This window comes from Cervus elaphus, chromosome 3 (genome assembly GCF_910594005.1).
Source record: "Cervus elaphus chromosome 3, mCerEla1.1, whole genome shotgun sequence".
NCBI lineage: Eukaryota > Metazoa > Chordata > Mammalia > Artiodactyla > Cervidae > Cervus > Cervus elaphus.
The window spans coordinates 43,653,541-43,674,620 of record NC_057817.1 but is presented as its reverse complement, the minus strand read 5'-3'; the positions used below and the strand labels follow the sequence as shown (position 1 = coordinate 43,674,620).

The 21,080-nt window shown below is 38.7% G+C and overlaps 1 protein-coding gene across 2 annotated transcripts in view; it reads left to right on the top strand.

Moving 5' to 3' along the window:
* Positions 1-363: 363 nt before the first annotated feature.
* RAP1B (RAP1B, member of RAS oncogene family) overlaps positions 364-21,080 on the top strand; it is a 43,401-nt gene continuing 22,684 nt past the window's right edge. Inside the window, exon 1 of one of the 2 annotated variants that reach the window (XM_043887751.1) lies at positions 364-556. The gene's annotated coding sequence lies outside the window, so the exon portion shown is untranslated. The remainder of the gene's footprint in view (positions 557-21,080) is intronic. The other variant, XM_043887743.1, reaches the window with a different exon arrangement.

The window sequence follows — 21,080 nt, the reverse complement described above, 5'->3', positions numbered from 1 at the left end:
AGCACTGTTACTTCTCCGGCCACTTTCCCCAACACAAAGGAATACGCGAGCACCAACTGTTTGGTGGTGTCGGTGATTAAACTACAGTTTGCACTAAAGGCATCTTTTGAGTTTCGGACGGTTTCTAAGCCCTTGGCACCAGTGTACCCCCGCTAAGTTCTCAGAAGTCAAGGTGAGGCCGAAGGGGCGAGGTGGAGGAAGAACGGAAACACCGCGGAGGAAACGCTGCGAAAGGGACCCGGCGGCGGCACGAATGGCCCCGCCCCTCGGCTCTCTCGCCCCGCCCTTCGGTACCGCCCCTTCCCGGGCCGCGCACCCGCGCGCCCCGCCCGCGGACGGAAGCGAGAGCGAGGCTGAACGCCTGACGTCAAGGCGACACCGCCAAACCTCGCCCAGAGTCAGGCGTGTAAACCAGCCGGAGCGGCGGCGGCGGCGGCGGCGGTAGCAGCAGCAGCGGTAGCGGCAGGACCGCCGTGGCGCCGGGAGCAGCGACCCGGAGGGAGCGTGAGGCGACGCTGGCTGCGGGCACCCGGTGACAGCGCGAGAGGTTCGCAGAGTGCGTGCGTGGCCACTGAGGGGAGCGGCGGCGGCGGCCGCGCGGGGCGGGGGCCGGGCGCCTGCTGAGGGGAGCTGCTGGGGTGCGGCGCGGGCCGGGCGGGGCGCGCGCGACGGTCAGGGGGCCAGGGCGGCGGCGGCTTCGGAGCGCGGCAGGTGGTGCTGGGGCCCGGCGCCGGGGCGGCGAGCGCGCTGCCTCCCAGGCCGGCGGGGACGAGCCGCCGCCGCGGGGAACAGCGCGCTTTGCGGAAGGGGTCAAATGTCTGAAATATGGCGGAGGAAGTGAGAGCCCGAGGACCCCCCCACCCGCCTGCTCTTTTCTGCCCGCGGCCGCCGCTGCCTCTCAGCTGCCCGCCGTCCCTCGCAGGCTCCCCGGAAGACTCATCTCCCCGCCTCGGTTCCTTCCCGGGTGTGAGTGGAAGTTAGAACGGAAACCAGAAAGTTGTCTTTTGCGAAGACTCAGCTTCCCCCAGTCCGGAGCAGGGGCGGAGAGCTTTCGGGGGAAACCACTCCCCAGCCCTTTTCGGGCTTGAGCCTGACAGGGGAAAAGTTTGCCTGAAACCGGGCTGCTTTGCTCCGTTTGTTGCGGGAAGTGGCAGGAGGAAGGCAGCGGAGGGAGCCCCACCTAGTCTGGAAGCAGCCACTGCGAAGAGAAAAAACTGTTAAAGGGGCCTTTCCCATCGTCAGCAAGAGGAAATCTCTTTCTCTTTCAGAGGGAAAGAAAATCCAGGAAGTTTGTCCTCTTCTCTTTTTCGGACATCTCGGTGTGTCTAATCCTAACACTGTCAGCGCCATGAATATTATTTAAAACTACCCCCATTGAATCTAGACATCCTAGTTTTTCTTCTGAAAACACCGATAGCTTTTGGGGAAAAGACTTTCCTTGCTGAGTTAAAGCTGACGATTTGCTTCCTCTTCGCTTGCTACCTCTTACTAGTTTAGAACATTTTTGCCCTGCAGCTCGTGGTCGGAGTGAAGATGAGCAGTTGTGTGTTACTGTAATGGGAAATCACGTTTTAACGGGGTAGAAAGTTGACACTGAATGAAGATTGTGGTTTTAATATTTTAAAATTTAAGCTGATTGGATTTTTGTTTTGCTAGTAGCATAGCATCTACTATATAAACATCTAAAATATAATTTATAATTCTTATAAAACTTAAAACTTTCAACTCGAAAATTCATTTTTTTATCCTCTTATTTTGTAATTAGAATGCTGTTTGGACTTGCTCAACAAAATCTTAGCAAGAGGTAACATAAAAAGGGGAGACGTTCATTTAACTTAAAGCTGGTATCACTCGTGAAAGCTGAACCTTGAATAGTATTTGAGTCATAATGTAGTCATGGGACTTTTTAAGGGCCGGAAAGGGCTATTTAGATCATCCAGTCCCACCCTCTGAATTTACGGTGGAGGAAACTGAGGCCTAGAAAAGATAAGATAACTAGTCAGTGGTCCTGCTGACTTGAAGGACAGTAGTCTATCCATAGTAGAGAAGCTGGAGGAAAAAATACGACGCTTTTGTGGTGAATTATTACATTTTGTAGAGGATTAAACGTCCCATCATACTCCAAAAATATAAGTACCTTAGTGTAGAAGAATCCTTTGGGTAGTTTCATTATCAGGTTTTAAGAGAGGAAGGTGATATTCAGAAAGATTAAATAACTTTAAGGACACAGAGCCGTGAATGATAGTCTTATTTGAGCCCATCCATGCTTTCGGTCTCTGCATTATTGTGAAGGTGGTTTCACTTGCATTTTCTTTTTGTCATAATAATAAAGTGTGAGACTCCCTTATCTGAAGAAGCCAGAAAGTAAATCTTTGAAACACCTGTATCCAGTTTGGTTTTAATGTGCCAGGTATGGGAATACAACTGAAGAACCCAATAATAAACTGACTTAATTTTAAAATGTGGTATGGGTTCATGCCAGTGTTGCTGCTTCTGCCCTCTAACACCCTCCCCCACCCTATGAAAATCGTCTCTTCTTTCTATGACAGGTATCGCTTCCTGCCGTCTGTTATGTGTTGTTTGTTATCCCACTAAATTATAAACTCCATGTATTGTTTGTATGCCCTGAAACACAGCCATAGTATCTTAACGTAGAGACAATACCGGTTTGTTAAATGTAAGTACCTTGAGGGTAGGAACTTGATCCATTTTATTCTCTACTGTATCTTCGTTCCTAGAACCTTGCCTATGCATGCAGTGTTTAGCATTTATATTTAGATATTAACTAATGAATATTTAAAAGAGATGATATTTGAAGAGATCTTTGTATTCCTTCGAAAAGAAACATTTCCACGTTGGCTTTGGAGCCATTTTAACTTTACAGATTGATTTTTATCCTCAAAGCAATCCTGTACTGGGGCAGTTCAGTACTTTCTCTTAGTTGTATAAAGTGAGAGAGAGTCCCCATGGTAAGGAGCCACCGTGTAAGAAGGGTGTTATCAAGTGCGTCCTCTGATACAATTCAAGATTGGTAGAAGGCGGATGTGGAGATTAATAACATAGTAACTAATGATACATGTTGTTTTAACTATAAAGTCTAAGCTTTGAATGGGAAATAATCCATGTTCTGTTTTCTTTGACTTTTGTTGTAGGTATTTGATCAGTGTTTATTAAGGCAGTGAAATTAAATAGGGAATGGATTTCACAGAAATAGAATTTGGTTAATTTTTCAAAGGTGTCATTTATTTTTCTTCCAAAAGTGTAAGTAGACAGCTTTATTGCTGAATATCAGGATCTTATTGGTATGCATGTGTCATTTTCCCAAAGACTTAAAATAATGTGTTTCTGGGTTATGTATTGGTAAAGAGGGAGTGGTTATTGATCTGTAGTGTTTAGATTTGACTGACACGGGGGTAGTTTAGTATTTATGAACTGAATAGTCGAAAGCTGTCTTCTCTTATGGCAGTGATGTCACATGTTCAGTCTATAGAAAATCTTGATAAAGATTGGTTGTAAACTTTGTAAGACCATGTAAGGTTGTAACTAAATTTATGCCTTTTTGTTGTTGTTGTTCTTTCTCCTATCAATTTTGAAGACTGTTAATAAGAGTTACCCTTTTCAAATTGGATTTGTTTTAGAAAAAGTTAAGAAACATTTTGGCTGGTGCAATGATTCATTGTAACATTAGACATCTGCAAATGACTTGCCCTTGTGCTGAAAACCTAATGTTTTTCAGTGTTCTTAAAATATTTTGCAGTACTACTAAAAGGTACTAATTATTACCTTTTGAGAACTTAAAAGTCTTTTCATTTATTAGTCCTTTGGAAATTTTATGAATACAGTGGAAGCAATTGGTACAAGGAATAGAATGAATTTATCTATTTGCATAAAGACTGGCTTGCTGTTTAATCTCGTAGTTAGTTTGAACCTATTTGGTCACTGGATTCTAAGACCAATCCCTTTAATCTTATAATTTATATTTTATAGAAAAGTTACCAGGAACTTTTTTGCTGCCTTAAAAAAAAATCACTTTTTAAAGTACACCACTAACAGAAAGAAATATCAGTTCTCCATATTCCTAATACTGATGTGTTTATTACTGATATTAGTCAAATCAAGGCTACAGAGCAACTGATTATTATTTCTGTAATGTCTTAAAGAATTTTTCATTGTATCAATAGTGGATCAAGATATTTAAACTTTTTAAAAAGAGCCAGCCTTAAAACTTACAAAGGAAAGAAATGACAATTTGAGGAATGTACCAGGGTTTTAATAATATTTAAATTACTTATCAAAAGAAAAAATACTGGGGGAATTCCCTGGCGGTTCAGCAGTTAGGACTCCACACTTTAACTGCACAGGGCCTGGGTTCAATCCCTGGTCAGGGAACTAAGATCCCACAAGTTACCCTGAGGCCAAAAAAAGAAAAAGGACGTATATTTGCCACATGAACTGAAGAATTTATATCTGGAATTTACTGTGTAGAACAATATTCTGGGATATTACTAAGCCTAGAACTGTATATGAGGTGCTCAAGTACTAGAAATATGTTCACGTTTAAATTAAGAATCTTAGTCTATTAAAGACTTACAGAATAATTATCTAAAGTTCTGATTTTGAATTTTATATTGGACTGGTTCCTAATGCCTAACACTTGTAGTTTTGACAATTTCGTAGTGTGCCTGCACTCGGTGGTCTTGTCCCGTGGTGGGTGGTGAAAGGTTTTAACTTGTACGGGTAGACTTAAAGATATTAAAGGAAGAGAGTATCTGTTTAAAGCAGTTACAAGTAATTTTGATCACCTATACATAATTTTGATCACAAGTGATTTGTTGAAATCATCACTTATACCACATGATAGAGCTTCTTCTTGAGTTTTCCAGTAGTTGCTTTGAGTATTTATTTCAGTAAATATGTACTTTTAATAAAATAGTTTTTTCTCCTGTATTTAAAACTTAGCATTTTGCTAAGTAACTTTATTTTGAAAGTATACAGTGGACTAATTGCCCTAATGGTGGATCACTTCTACCTGTTGCTTTCCTCTTCTTTGCCTTGTGGGAAAGAAATAAAGATGAAAGAAAATCTGTTTTGTCCATTTAATAGCAGTTTTTGGCAAAAGCTTCTAAAGAGGAAATGGAAAATGTTACTCAAAATTCTAATTATCTGTGTTTTCTATAATTTTTTCTTTTTAGAATATATTTTTCAAGTCACTGTGTTCTAAAAATGGAGTTTCTAAAAGCTCTTAGATACTGGGAATAAGGACTATAAATAAAGCTCTTTTTGTTTAATAGTTTGTTGGTGTCAAAGTGGTGTGCATATTGCATCCAACTTTTACCTTGTGTTTTAAGGTTGTAGTGAGACTACATTATGCTAGCATAGTTACATCTGCTGCTTCTAAGATTTGTAAGTTACCGTTAAGCTCCTTCGTATCTATAGCAAGACTCAGGAATCCCTCAGGAATCTTGCATTCTGTACTGTACAGATAATAACAAAGGATGGTAATGAGGTGTATAGACATGTGCATCTATTATTGTGCTGCTCTTGGAATTGTTGAACTTGAGATATTATACAAAAGTGCTTTGAATACAGATAAGTATAATCAAGAAAATTAGTATCACTTGTAATCTTTACCAGTGCAGTGAATTTTAAGGCAAAATTTGTACTTCTTTTCTGAAGTTTTTCTAACCTCTTTGCTTCCTCGGTGGGAAAGATGGCATGTACTCCTTAGAGATGTTGAGTTCAGATGTTCAGTGCAGTATTACTCATAAATGTTTATAAAATACACTAATGGGTAGTACTCTTGTTCTTTATGATAAAGCTTCTCTTCACCTTTAGCTTTGCTAGTGCCAAGTAAAGTTGACTAGGTTACTTAATTTTAAAGATTCCTACTAAGGTGTGAATGAGAACTAAGGAAGAAAATTGTGATTGTGAACAAATTGTCTAGCTCAGTGGTTTTCAAAGAATGGTCAAAGGAATCCTGGGGATTCCCTCGACATTTGCAGGGGTTCTACAAGTAGAAAACTTTTGACAGTAATACTGAGATGTCCTTTACATTTTCACTGTATTGATAGCTGTACCAATGTACAAAAGCAAAAGTCGATAAAGCTTGACATCTTAAATCAGGTCAGAGTACCACATTGTGTTAGCAGTCATTGTATGTATTCTTCATTGCCATATACTTACACTTTAAAGAAAAAAGAAAACCTAAACACACTTGATGAAGAAGTTTAAAGATAAAATCAGACATCAACTTTGTACACATCATTTTTTAGTATACTATAACTAAATAGAAAGTATGCTTAAAATACTTTTTTTTTTTGCTCCTTACTGAAGTATAAGGGTTGGATCTACGGAAAGCATTTGTGTGATTATTTGAGTTGCAAGCTGAATTAGCCACTTTTTAAATGAACTCTGTTTTTACTTAGAAGAATGCTTGACAGACTGAAGAAGTTTTTCAGACTTGGGTATTAGATTTCCTCTAAAAGTGAACCTGTTGCTTTAAAAGGAAAAGATTGACAGTATTTATGAACAATGGTTAAAGTTCTAATTTTCAAGTGAAAATTAGAATTTTGTAAAATTTGTGTTAGCCACTGTGCTCTTCACAGCTTCTCAATATCTTAAAAAAATTTTCCGATGATATTGGTGATAATGAACATGGTTTTTAAAATACTATGTAATAAAATATGTTAATATTTGAAGATCGACATAACTCTATAAGCCAGTATTTTCCAAGTCACCAGTGCATGAAAATCATGCCAGGGATAAGGAATCCTTCCAAAGTTCTAGCTAGACCACTGAGTCTTAATGTGATAGAGAACACAAGGTTTATTGATAAGGTTACACATTCCAGTATATTGCAGCTAATAGAGGTTGATATAGCATCAGAAGGGATTATCAACATTTATTTGAAAGGCTGTTAAGATACTCCTGTTTAAGCCCATCTGTTTGTCTGGTTATTACTTTTTTGTGTGTATTACTCATTTTTCCGTGCTTTACAATTTTCTGAACATATTTTTGTTGGGGGGAAGAGAAGAATAGGAACCATAGATGAACGCTGTGAGGCACTGCTTTCATGTGCATGATCTTGGGATCTCTCATTAATGTATAATCATTTTAAGTTTAGTTTCTTGGCAGTTTTTTTTTTGTTTGTTTGTTTCTGTTGAGCAGTCTGTTCAACATTTTTTGGGATGGGTGGGGGAGCACATCTCACTACTTGCAGAATCTTAGTTCCCCAGCCAGGCATTGAACTGCTGGGTTCCCTGGCAGTGAAAGCACCACGTCCTAACTACTGGACCAGCAGGGAATTCCTCCCATTCGATTTTTGATCACAGTAATAGATTAGGTAATTTTTAAAGCCACTTTCTGGTTTTAATACTTGTTTTGTACATCTGATGACTTAACCATAGATAGGTTGCATATACTGTATTGAAGTTTTGACATAACCTTGAATAGATTTTTAATAGTTGTCTTTCAAAATTTTAGGATATGTAGTAGCTTTCATCTGGTGACTCAGACAGTAAAGAATCCGCCTTCAATGTGGGAGACCTGGGTTTGACCCCTAGGTTGGGGTGATCCCCTGGGGGAGGCATGGCCACCCACTCCAGTACTCTTGCCTGGAGAATCCCATGGACAGAGGAGCCTGGCGCCTACAGTCCCTGGGGTCACAAAGAGTCGGGCATGACTGAGCACAGTACAGTAGCTTTCATACAGGGAAGCTATGTATATTTTTCCCCTTTCGAGCTTAATAATGTCTCCTTGACCTGAGAATTTGACATGTTGTTTAGATACTTTTCCAAAACAAATGATGTTTTTACCTTCTAGAAGAAAGTTCTTTTTTGTTTATTTAAGAACAAACCTTATTAAGCAACCATTTTTACAAAAGTCGTGTCTTAGGGTTATTCCAAATTTTTAAGGATTTTTAAGCTAACCTGATTGCAGTTCAAGTAATACGTTTCAGGTTATGAAAGAAGTAAGATACATAAGTTATAGTTTGTAGTGTACCTAGTTTCTTGGAAATTTAGTGCCAGTTATTTCCCTAGAAATAATGGGTACGTTCTGTGAAGAAACAGAGTATTGAGTCTGACCATCACTGCTTGAAAGAACAGGGTTTGTATCAGAGAGAGGATACGATGTAGTTTAGGGAAGTGTAAAAAGGTAATAACTTCAGGATAGTTTCAGGGATTAAGTATTATAGAATTCCTGCCTCCATGAGCTAATCCTGCAGTAAGGTAGGGGCGTTTAATAGGAAGCTTTCATGCTCCCTATATTAAATAATTAACTGGTCAGCCATTCTGGTTGTTCTGAATTAGACAACATACTAAGATCATATTTTATGTCCTGGACATGCAAAGTAGTCACAAAGTTGCCACTTGCTTGTATAGTTTTTATTTGCTAGCTAAAGCATGTTTGAAATTCCCTCTATTTTAGGCTTTTTTATACTTAAGCTTTTTTTTTTGAGAGCTCTCTCCCATATTTGGTCATCCTTCAACAAAGAAAAGATTAGATTTGCAAGCTTTTAAATACAGAAGAGCATTTATAATACTTTTATATTGTTTACATGAAAGTAGTGATAGTAATAATAGGCAATGAAGAGGCGAAAGGGCAGGAAGTAGGACAGAAAAAGAGAGAATGGTGATGAAGAAGTTCTCTTTCTAAGGAGCAGGGCTGCTCCTGAGCAAAAATGGTAAACTCCACTTTGAAAAGCACTATGGTGCTTTAGTGATTGATACATCTTGTCTGCCAGAGGATCCTATGTGGAGGATAAATCAATATTATCTGTCAGTTAGAAATTATGGTATTAGAGTAAAAGTTTCTTCACTGTGTTTGTGAGTTGAGAGTACTTTTGCTGTTTTTACTCTCAATTTGTACCCCCCCTCCTTCCCCTGCTATGTCCAAAGTCTGTTTTCTATGTCTGTGTCTCTATTCCTGCCCTGCAGATAGGTTCATCAGTACCGTATTTCTAGATTCTATATATACATGTTAACATAGGACAATAGTTTTTCTCTTTCTAACTTCACCCTGTATGACAGGCTCTAGGTTCATCCACCTCACTAGTTGATCAATGCATTCCCTTTTATGGCTGAGTAATATTGCATTGTGTATGTGTACCACAACTACTTTATCCATTCATCTGGCGATGGACGTCTAGGTTGCGTCCATATCCTGGCTATTGTAAGGAGTGCTGCTGTGAGCACTGGGGTGCCTGTGTCTTTTTCGGTTGTGATTTTCTCAGGGTGTATGCCCAGTAGTGGGATTGTTGGATCATTTGCTAGATTTATTCCTAGTTTTTTAAGGAATCTGCTTTCTGTTCTCCATAGTGGCTGTATCAATTTACATTTCCACTAACGGTGCAATAGGGTTCCCTTTTCTCCACACCCTCTCCAACATTTATTGTTTGTAGATTTTTGATGATGGCTAGTCTGACAAATTGTATAATTTTAGTTAAGAGAATACAGTGTTCAATGGTTTGTCCTTACCAATTCCCATCATAGGCTATTTCTTACCCTGGTTTTTTTTAAGTGTTACATTTATTTCCAGCTATAGTCCCTCATTTTTTAGGGCATCTGTCTCTTGAGGACTCATTCATCTGACTGCCTGTAATTGAGAGCCAGTCGTTCTCAGTTACTGTATGTTATGATTAAATTGTGTTATTATGCACAAAAGGTTCTTAGCAAAGACATGAAAAATTAATCATCACAAAATGTAAATGGAAGTTCCAAATAATACCCAAATGAGTGATATAGATGAGTGCTTATAGAATCAAGGTAAGAAGTGAAAACTCTTAGACTTTAGTAGTCCAAGATGACCTTGAAAATGAGGTGAGAGTGTACATGATATTGAAGGGGTATGTAAGTTTTAGACTAACAGTGAACCCCAGGTAGACAACACAGAAATTAGAAAAGTGCAAAGTATGTTCAAGAATATTTTGCTGTAGCAGATGTTTGTGAAATGGATTATAGGTCCATACTTTGGGGAAAGATTTGTTTTGAATTTTAGTAAGAGTATCAAGCACTTAATATTTCTAAAGTGAAGCACAAATAATTACAGTAAATGGGATAAATAAAACTGTAAATAGTTTCACATCAGTGCTTAGGTGAAATCTTTCTGTATAAAAATTTTATATTAGGTCAGGTTTTGCCGCTAAATTAAACTTTAGGTTTCAGAGATTTTCTGATTTCAAATTTTCTGAGAAACTGGTCTTAAATAGTGGAAAGGCTTTATTCTTCATTACTTTGTGTCTTTGGTGAGGACATCAGGATCTGACAATGTTACTTTGAAGAAGTTAGTATAGAAACAGTCTCTGCCAAGGAGTTCTTTTTGACACAGACTTAGGGTGGAAGGCACTGCTGAGGGTGATAAGTCTTAAAAGGTATGGGAGAACCACCTAATTCGAGTCCAGTTAAATGTCTGAAAGTAGTGGAGATTCTTGAGTGTATATTAGTGCCTGAAAAGTAGTGGTGGTTTTTTTTTTTGTTTGTTTGTGTTTTTAAATGTAATGCTTGAGAGCTCATATTTTAGCTAAGGTTTCTTCTTCAATTTTGAAAGTCTTATACCCTGCAGTTTGCCTCCCAATTGATAGATTTCTAAGAATTATATAATACATTTAATTGTGAGCTTAGAGCACAAGAGAAAATTAGAATAGTCATATTGTAGGACTAACATAATCTCTATTGTAACATCCTTGGTGGAATTACTTGGTATTGACAAGGAAAGAATTTTAAAAATATGAAGATCCTACTTTGAACTCAGGATTGATCATGAGAAGTACCTGCCCATTTTTTGTGTTTTCCACATATGCTCACCTTATTCTAGCAGCCTAATTACTTCTAACTTCAGTTCTCATTGCCTTTATCCATTTGGTGTATATTAATGTCCAAGAATGCAAACATGTGTGCTGTTTTTAGATATTGACTTGTATCCATAATTGCCAAGACAGGCATGTTTCAAAGCTACTCTATTTTAAAAAGTGCTTATTAACCTAATAATTATACTAGTAAGTGGAATAATGTATGAAAAAGCCAAATGTAAGCATTGTTTATGGCTTCCAAAGTGTGGCGTGCCTTTTATTTTTCTAAGTGGTCTTTATTTTACTGGGTACTAAGTGCATCTGTAAATAAACCGAGGAGGCTGGAGTGTAACAGGAAGAACTATTAAATTAGACTACGTTACACCAGTGTGGGCATTAGCTAACATAAACTGCTGCTTAGATTAAGATAGTAAAATTATTAGAGAAAATTATGTTAAGTACCTGTGCTTCCACTGTCTTCTGTTAGTTGGTTAATTTTTCTCCTTTGAACTTGTGTCACATTTATTAGGAAATTTTCCATTAGGAGTGCCCTGGTCTTGAAATTTCACTTAGAATGTAATGCAAATTATAAACCCACAGTCTAAAATTATGGCATTCTTATTATGGTTTCAAATGCATTTGGGGGCAATCGTATTAAGCTTTGTCATTAAAATCTCAGAAATGTAACACTAAAATGAAATAAAAATTTGTGTAGTCATTTGTTCCTTCTCTCATAGAAGACTAATTCTGTTTATTTCTGAATTCAGCCTTATGTTGAAACAGACTGTAAAGTTCTGTTTAAAAAGTGTTCCCCCATGCTTGTGGAGGGTAGTATATTATAAAATCTGAATATCTATGTTAAAATAAATGTTTGTGACACTTTTCCATTCATAGAAATGAAAGTGATTTGTTTTAGAATCCTTACCTTTAACTTGAATTCTCATCTATCTGCTGGTAGTAAAGAGCTTCACTTCTGATTTCTTGAAATGCATGAAAACAAATATTTTCCCTAACTAATGAGGATATCTTCGTAGTTGATGTAATCATTTCATTCTGCAACCTGTTCTGCAAAAAGTATTGAACACCTTTGGTGTAAGTGTTAAATTTTGGACTCACAAATTCAGGAGGCTTGGAGAAAATGTGGCTTCACTAGGAACATAGTAAAATATCTGGTTAACCTTCTTACTCCCCCAAATAGTCATCCCTTTGGAGTGGTGGTGCCTCTTCTTTTGTGTGATGTGTGGAAGCTAAGCTGTTAATAGTGGATTATTTGAACGACTAAGGATTGTTTAAAATATTTCTGGAGGCCTCAGGAACACAAAGACCTTTCTGTACTAAATTGGGAACACTTAATTGGAAGCAAAAAAAAAAAGAATAGTACAGGCTCTGGTAGACTCTGACCTTTCTTTGCTAGGAATATAGGTCTTAGGATCTTGAGGAAAGAAGGTATTATCAGTCTTTTAGAGTACTTTTAAAAACACAGACATATCCAATTCCTATGATATTGAGAGATGTTATTGATAACCACTGGTCTAATATCACTTAATTCTCCTAGACTTTTGGGGCTTTAAGATTTAAATTTGATCTGACCTTGAGACATCCCGTCCAACCATTCCCATCAGTGCCTTCGATTAGCCACATCTTAAATATGCATGGCTCTTTGCTTCCTATCCCGCCAGGGTATGGCCAATAGCCTGGCCAGGCTGCATCTATCAGAAACATAATATCTGACTATAAATGTCTTATATGAACATACAGACGTGGGTGTTCACGTTTATCTTTAGAGAGACTCACTGTCTGAAAACACGAAGACCTAAATGAGTCTTGGTGGATAATCTTGCTTTATAGAAAATGAAAATGCCAAGTACTAGCTTTTGCAGGCTCCTTGGTAGCTGGGGCACAAGGACTTGACATAGGCCCAAGAAACAAAGAACTTTTAAAAATAATCTGAAAGGAAACTTTGCGGAGCCCTAGGCATGAATGCTTTAATGCTGGGCTGTTTGTTATATTAGCCACTCCCATAATCAAAGCTCGAAGATTTAATAAATCAAATTTAGCGTCACATGTAAAGAATACACTTTACCCAAGATACCCTTTCCAGTTTTACCTGTAAAACATGATGGAGTTTTGGGATATGTTGGAGTCTCACCTTAAGTTCTCCTAATAATAATTTTGTCATCCTTACAAATAAACAACTGAACCTGTTGACCAAGTGAATAAGGTGCCTCTTGAATGTTGTAAAATAGAGCTACATCAGCCATGCCAGAACCAAAATTGTTGTTTTTGAGACAGTCCTAAGCATTCACATGAACCATTCTCGATTCCTTTCGGGATTTTCTGTTGAGGTTTTTTCATATTATTTTGCAGCTAATTCATCTTTGTGAAACTATCAGACAACAATGCTGACTTTATAAAATATTCTACAGCAGAAGTTTTCAAAGATCTTTATTTACAATCCTGTTTCTCCTTTCCCTAAACCGTAACAAACATTGATCATTGAGAACTGTATTCTTTTCCCTTTGTGTCCAGAATCATTATTAACAACTGCACTCCAGGTAGCCATTAATATTTTGAGTTGCTATTTGAACAAAAGCCCTTTTGCCACCAGTAAATTAATAAACAGAATCTATCCTTAGGACAGTATCAGCAAAGTTTCTGTAAAGGGCCAGTTAATAAATGTCTTGGGCTTTGTGGACCACATAGTCTCTGTCACAACCACTGACTCTGCTGTCTTAGTATGAGTAACTGTAGACAGTACGCAATTGCATGGCTGTGTTCCAACAAAACATTACTTACCTAAGACAGACATGGTAAAATTTGGCCTGTGGGCTGGAGTTAGCCAACCTGTGCTCTGGGGCTGGAAACTGGTTTTGATTGATTCAACAAATAATTGCCTTTGTATTCCAGGCACTGTGTTAAGTGTTGGTTATACAGCAATTAACATTATATATAGATCTCTGGTCATGAGGTATTTAAACCTTAACTGATTTTTTTTTTAATGCTTTCTATGTGCTTAGTCAGTCATATCCAACTCTTCTTGACCCCGCAGCCTGTAGCCCGCCAGGCTGCTCTGTTCATGGGGATTCTTCAGACAAGAACACTGAAGTGGGTGGCCATGCCCTCCTTCACCAGATCTTCCCAACCTAGGGATCAAACCCAGGTCTCCTGCATTGCAGGCAGATTCTTTACTGTCTGAGCCACTAGGGAAGCCCTTTAATGCTTTAGGCATACTCAAAGCAGCTTGAGGGAAGATGTAAGAAATAAGTGAAGTAAGTGTTAGTCGCTCAGTCGTATCTGACTGTTTGCGACCCCACGAACTGTAGCCCTCCAGGCTTCTCTGTCTATGGGATTCTCTAAGCAAGAATACTGGAGTAGATTGCCATTCCCTTCTCCAGAGGAATCTTCCTGACCCAGGGACTGAATCCAGGTCTCCTGCATTGCAGGCAGATACTGTTTGAGCTTCAGGGAAGTCCAAAAAACATGGCCTGCCCTGTATATTTGCCTCATTTGTCAGTACAGATGAGATCTTAGGCAAATACCCTGAGTGCCGTGTTCCATGGTAGTGGTATTAACAGTAATCTCAGGATGCTTTAGATACCGGATGGTGAGGTATGAAAGTTAGCATCTTGTTATAAAAGGGTGGGGTGGGGGGGCGGCTAGGATGCGTGGGTCTAGTATCTGCGCTGTCTGAACGTAATAGCTGCTTCGTATTCATACGGCGTTGTGGGATGAAACGGAAATGACCAGTTGTCTTAACTGTCTTCTGTTGGTCTCGCAGTTTCTTTCCTCTATGCAGCATTGTGCTTCTTAGCTCTTAATTTTGATTTTCATCATCTTTGTTATAGATTTTATCTTACAGATCAATTCATGCATTTTAAAAGTAGGTCATATATTAATCATATTTAATAAAATGCTAAACTTTTCTGTATGTATTATAACTCCTTTTATTCATTTAAAAAGTACCTCATGTATTAACAATGCATATATGTATGGAATCTAGAAAAATGGTACTGTATCAACCAATTTGCAGGGCAGCAGTAGAGACACAGACAGAGAGAACAGACTCATGAACAGTTGGGGGTGGGAGGAGAGGGTGGGAAAATGAAGAGAGTAGCATAGAAACATACACAATACTGTATGTAAAATAGATGGCCAGTGGGAATTTGGTGTATGACTCAGGGAACTCACACCAGGGCTTTGTGACAACATAGACGGTGGGATGGGGTGGGAGGTGAGAGGGAGGTTCGGGAGGGAGGGGATATATGTGCAGGGCTTCCCTGGTGGCTTCGTGCTAAAGCAGCTGCCTGCGATGCAGAAGATACAGGAGCCCTGGGTTCGATCCCAGGGTTGGGACGATCCCTTGGAGGAGGGCGTGGCCACCCCGTCCAGTATTTTTGCCTGGAGAATCCCAGGGACAGAGGAGCCTGGCGGGCTACAGTCCATGAGGTTGCAAAGAGTGGTACACGACAGGTGACTGGGCGCGCACATGCATGGTTGAATCATGCTGAGCTATGGCAGAGATCAACACGATATTGTAAAGCATAAAGCAATTATCCTTCAATTAAAAATTCATAAATTTTGACAAGGGGAAGTGCCTTTAATTTTCTCCATATTGGTATAGTTTTCTTCAAAATATCCACTACTGTTGATTACAAAATGAGTCAGATCTCTTGACCAGTCCTCAGAGATCTTCATTTTATCTTAGCTGTAGACTCTCTCTGTTTTTACTGTCTTGTTCTTTTTTACCTTGAGATTCGCTCAGACGGTGCTTTCTCTTGTGGTCTGATCACATTCCTACATTTTGCCGCCTTCTGTGCTTTTGCTTTCACTTTTCTCTGGCACGTTTTCCTTAATGCCAAACCTTTTAGTCATTTGCTGTCTTCATAAATCTGTTCCTGACCCTTTCCTCAATTTCCATAGTATTTTTATGTTTCTCACATTTCCCATGGTTTTTGTCTCATCTTTCTTAGAAAATTGTAAGCTTCTTGAGAATAAGTATGTTTTGCTCATCTTTGTAACCCTCATGATCATTTGCCCTGAATGCATATTCAGATACTAATTCGATGAAAGCTGTAATTTCCTACTTAAGCAAGGGACACTGTTCCTTCATGACAAATTCCTTGGAATTTATCCAAATGAGAAAAGTCACGTCAAAATACATTGTAAATTGTAAAGGCTGTACAAATACTGTTTGTTACCGTAAACACTCAAACTTGGCTCATACAGGTGCTGCTATGCACAGTTTGCTTTTTAATTTCCATGTTTTGTTTCAGAGAAGAAAATGATAGTGAAAAAAGAAGCTTTGTAGTCCATTTGTAGGATGTTTTCTAAGCTTTCACAGTTCCACATCTTTAAAGCTATGAAACATGAGAGAAAGAAAATTCCTATCAGTACGTGTTCCACCAAAGGTGACCAGCCACCTTGTTTTGCTCGGACGGAGAAGTTCCTGCAACACAAGACTTTGAATGCTAAAACCAAGACTGTTGGTCAGCCTAAGTCCACTTTATGATGTAGCTGTCTTTCTTGCTTATAACTGTTTGTTGTTGTTGTTCAGTCTCTGAGTTGTGTCCGACTCTTTACGACCCCATGGACTGTAGCCTGCCAGGCTCCTCTTTCTGTGGGATTTCCCAGGCAAGAATACTGGAGTGGGTTGCCATTTCTTTCTCTAGGGAGTCTTCCTGACCCATGTCTCCTGCATTGGCTGGCAGATTGTTTATCACTGAGCCTCCTTGGAAGCCCTATAACTGTTAGGAAGTTTAATAAATGCCTGGTAACTAGGCAATTGGCTTCGGAGGAGAGGAGTGTTGGGACACTTGGGCTTTTATTAAGTTTCTGAATGTTACTTATTTTGGACAGACATTCTTTAATGTTCAAATAAAAATGCATTTGACTAATTGGAATATGTGTATGATATTATCATACATACACATATTATCAGAACGTAGTGCTAAATTTTTTAACGTCTGTCACATGATTAATGCTTTATTTAAATGTATTTTTTTTATTAGATACAGCAAAGTCCAAGGCAGCTTGAAATTTACCTCAAGTGGTTTAAGCTTTGACCATAGATTAACAGAGACTGTGTTTGTAAAGAAACATCTAGGGTAATGTGTGCATAGTCATTCCTGTGCTGAAATTAGCTTTTGTGTCTGTTCATGTTATGTAAATCAGAGTTTGGCTGAGATATCTTTAATAGCAGGTGTATAACTTAAAATGGCTACTAAAAATCCTTAGAAATTTTGTCAGCAGTTAAGCCATTATGGGACAGAAACTATTCTGGGACACTAAACAGTGTCCTTAATTTGATGGCTAAAATAGGCTCTTCTGGGATGGTTTTTTTGGTTGTTATTCTTTCATTATTTTTCTTGTTTTAAGAATGTGAATAGACTCCATTTGGTATTTTAGCTTTTTATGGTTCTTTTTGCCACCTCGTGAGACTTGCAGGCTTATACCCTGGACCACATTGTTGTAGAAAAATTACTTTTTCCCTAAAGCAAGTGTATCCAACATTATAGTCTTCTCTAGAAATGTAAAGAGAGGTCTGAATGTTGAAAAAACTTGAGAAGACAAGAAAACAGGAACATTTACATTGAAGTTGAGAAGAGCTATATCCTTTTCACATGAGAAGGAAATCTGCCCTTTTTTGCTGATAGTAGTTTTTGTTGATTATTTTGTTGTTGTTGTTGATTTTTAATAGGTACATTTTATTTTTAGACTAGACTTTCTTTAAAAGAATATGGAGTAAACACTGGCGATAGTGTCACTATAGCAGTAGTATCTGTTCCTAGAGAAATCAGAAGTAGGATGTAAGGTGCTTACTCTCCCATGTACAAAAGGCTTCAGATAATGAGGAAAAAGACAAAGTTCAAAGACACAGTGTAGGCAAATAATTTTTCTATTTTATGGTTTGTTGTAAAATACAAGCTAGTCACTTGAGTGTTTTACACTGAGAAACTCATTAAACCTAGAAGGGTTTTTGGTTTTGTATGCATTTTTTCTGCTCATACTTCTTTTTCTCATAAACAGGCAAAAGACTCCATCAGAGTTCATTTGATAAAGGTTTACAACTAAAATTATAAAACCTTAAAATTGAGATTTTTTTGTTGTTAAGTTGCATCTGACTCTTTGTGACCCCATGGATTGCAGCACACCAGGCTACCCTGTCCTTCACTATTTGACGGAGTCCTTCCCTATCTCACAAACTCATGTCCTTTGAGTCGGTGATGCCTTCCAACCATCTCATTCTGTTGCCCCCTTCTCCTCCTGCCCTTAGTCTTTCCCAGCATCAGGGTCTTTTCCAATGAGTCAGTTCTTTGCATCAGAAGGCCAAATTATTGGAGCTTCGGCATTCCAGTGAATATTCAGGGTTGATTTCCTTTAGGATTGACTAGTTTGACCTCCTTTCTGTCCAAGGGACTCTCGAGAGTCTTCTCCAGCATCACAGTTTGAAAGCATCAATTCTTTGGCACTTAGCCTTCTTTATGGTCCAACTCTCATATCCATACATGACTACTGGAAAAAACCATAGCTTTGACTGTATGGACCTTTTGTTGGCAATGTGATGGCTCTGCTTTTTAGTATGCTGACTAGGTTTGTCCTCCCAAGGAGCAGGCATCTTTTAAGTTCATGGCTGCAGTCACTGTCCACAGTGACTTTGGAGCCCAAGAAAATAAAGTCTGTCACTGTTTGCTTTTTTCCACCATCTATTTGTCATGAAGTGATGGGACCAGATGCCATGATCTTGTTTTTGTATGTTGAGTTCTAAGCCAGCTTTTTCACTCTCCTCTTTTCACCTTCATCAAGAAGCTCTTTAGTTCCTCTTTGCTTTCTGCCCTTAGGATGGTGTCACCTTCATATTTGAGGTTATTGATATTTCTTCCCACAATTTAAATTGTACATTTCAAACTAATAAGCCAGAAATATTGAGTGAAACATAACTACACATAGTACATTTATAATCTTGCTAAACAAATCTGTGTTCTATTCTATACCTGAAGCATTTTGAATACAGACATTGAGCATCTTTCTAATCTCTTTACCAATAAAAGATGTTACTGCCATGTCCGTACATTGTCAGTTTCTCCTCCACTGTCTTTGAGACCTGTACCAAAAGGTGGAAGATCCGTACTACCAAATCTGTTCGTCTTAGGTTCCCTGTCTGATTTAATGACCTCTATGTCCATTTGTTTGATCATGCTACATCTCACTTTCCTTTCCTCACCCATTCTAGTCTGTCCCCATGTTCTCTTGATTCTGACTTAGACATTTCTCAAGTATCCATTCTCTTTATTCCTTCTATCACTGTCCTGACTTAAGTCATGATCTTTTACCTGCACTAAACTCCTTCCTAGAGTTCAGAAAACTAATACTCTTGTTCTGTTTTCTTTTATAACACACATGTTCATTTCCCAACTTAGAAACTTTGTTTTTCAGTTTCTTACAGAGTACATACAGGTCAGGAGTCCCCTTCCTCTTATACCTACCGCCCTTTCCCATGTACTCATGATGTAATGAATTCTCATGCTAATCTTTTTTTCCCAGAATGCCCTCATCTCCCAGTGAATCTGCCTATTTCTTAAAATATCCACTGGTCTGTATTAAATATCCATTTAGGGAAACCTTGCCTAGCATATCCTTGCTGGTGGTTTAGTCTTGCAAGTCATGACCGACTCTTAAAACCCCATGGACTGTATTCCGCCAGGCTTCCCTGTCTGGGATTTCCCAGGCAAGAAGACTGGAGTGGGTTGCCATTCCCTTTTCCAGGGGATCTTCCCAACCCAGGAATGGAACTCAGGTCTCCTGCATTGCAAGTGGTCTCTTGCGTGAGGAAGACGTGGGTTTGGTCCCTGGGTCCGGAAGATACCCTGGAAAAGGGAATGGCTACTCACTCCAGTATTATTGCTTGGAGAATTCCTTGGACAAGGAGGTTCATGGGCTGGAGTCCATGGGGTCACAAGGTGTCAGACACAACTAAGCATATCCTTCTAGGCAGCCAGTTCTCTTCTGTGCAATAGTGTTTTGTTCTGTAAACTCTACTTGATTGTGAGCTAACACAGTACAAATGCTATAAACATTTTAAAGTTCTAAACTTACAAAGCATCTTCTAGGATATAAAAGCTACTGAAATAGAGCTTTTATATTTGTTTTTTCTCAAGTTTCTGGAATGCCCTACCTCTTTATCTTTGCAATTAAAGCTAACATCTCTTATCTGGTCATGAACATTCAAGTGTGTAATAAATTAATGTTTTCCCTTCATATTTGCATCCCATATCCCCCTTTTTCCACACGAGAAATAATGAGAGCCCTTATGAGGTAATGGAGTGGAGAGAATGGAATTGATTTCAGAGACATCAAGGTAGAATGGATCAGACTTGGTAATGGGGTGAAAAAGAGAGACAAATGACAACTCCCTGGGGTATACGATTTTCTGTAGTATACTATAGTATGCTTTTGAAGCCTTTCAGGTGCTTCAGGTTTTAAGCACTGTAGACAGTTAGATAGGATTAAAAAAAAAAAATTAAGTACCATTGTGTTAAGCATTTTGCATGGAATAAGTTACTTTATTTGAATTTTTTTTAACTTAAGGAAGTACTATTTTTTCCCATTTTCAGATGAGGAAATGAGGCACAGAGAGGTTAAATAACATGACCAAGATCATGTAGCTAATATGTGTTAGAACCAGCATTCTAACCCGGGTAATCTGATCTAAAATCTGTGCTCTTTAACTGTTGTTATATTTTCCTATTTTGCATTTGGTTTTTTTCCAATTTAAAGTATAGTTAACTAAGGCCTCTTAGTTATGTGTATATGTGGAATTCTAAGATAGTAGCAGATAATAAAGCAGTGCCCACACTGCATTTACCTAAATTCAGTTCAGCAAGCCCAGCAGCTCTTTGAGTCATTATGTATGCCTATAGAATTTATTACAGCTAGATCTGACAAGAGGGAAAAAGCTGACAGGTAATTTTTAGGACATGTCCGAGGAGCTGGGGGACCAGGAGGGACACAAATCCAGCTGATAGAAACTAATGAGGTGATCTTGAGCCCCCATTAATTTATTCTTACCTGCTTTTGAAACATTGTTGGGGTCTCCATTTTTTGTGATTTTTTTGGGGGGGGGGTTCACTTAACTACCTTGCTCATGTATTGACTAAGAAATCTATTAAGCTTTCTTTATGTGGCTCTTCCGCAGTTGTCAGGTTACTGATAGTTATACTCTAGTTAGTATATTCTCTCAGAGATGTGATCAAGTACTGAACTGAAAGGTAACTGCAGTAAAAAGTTCAATAATAAA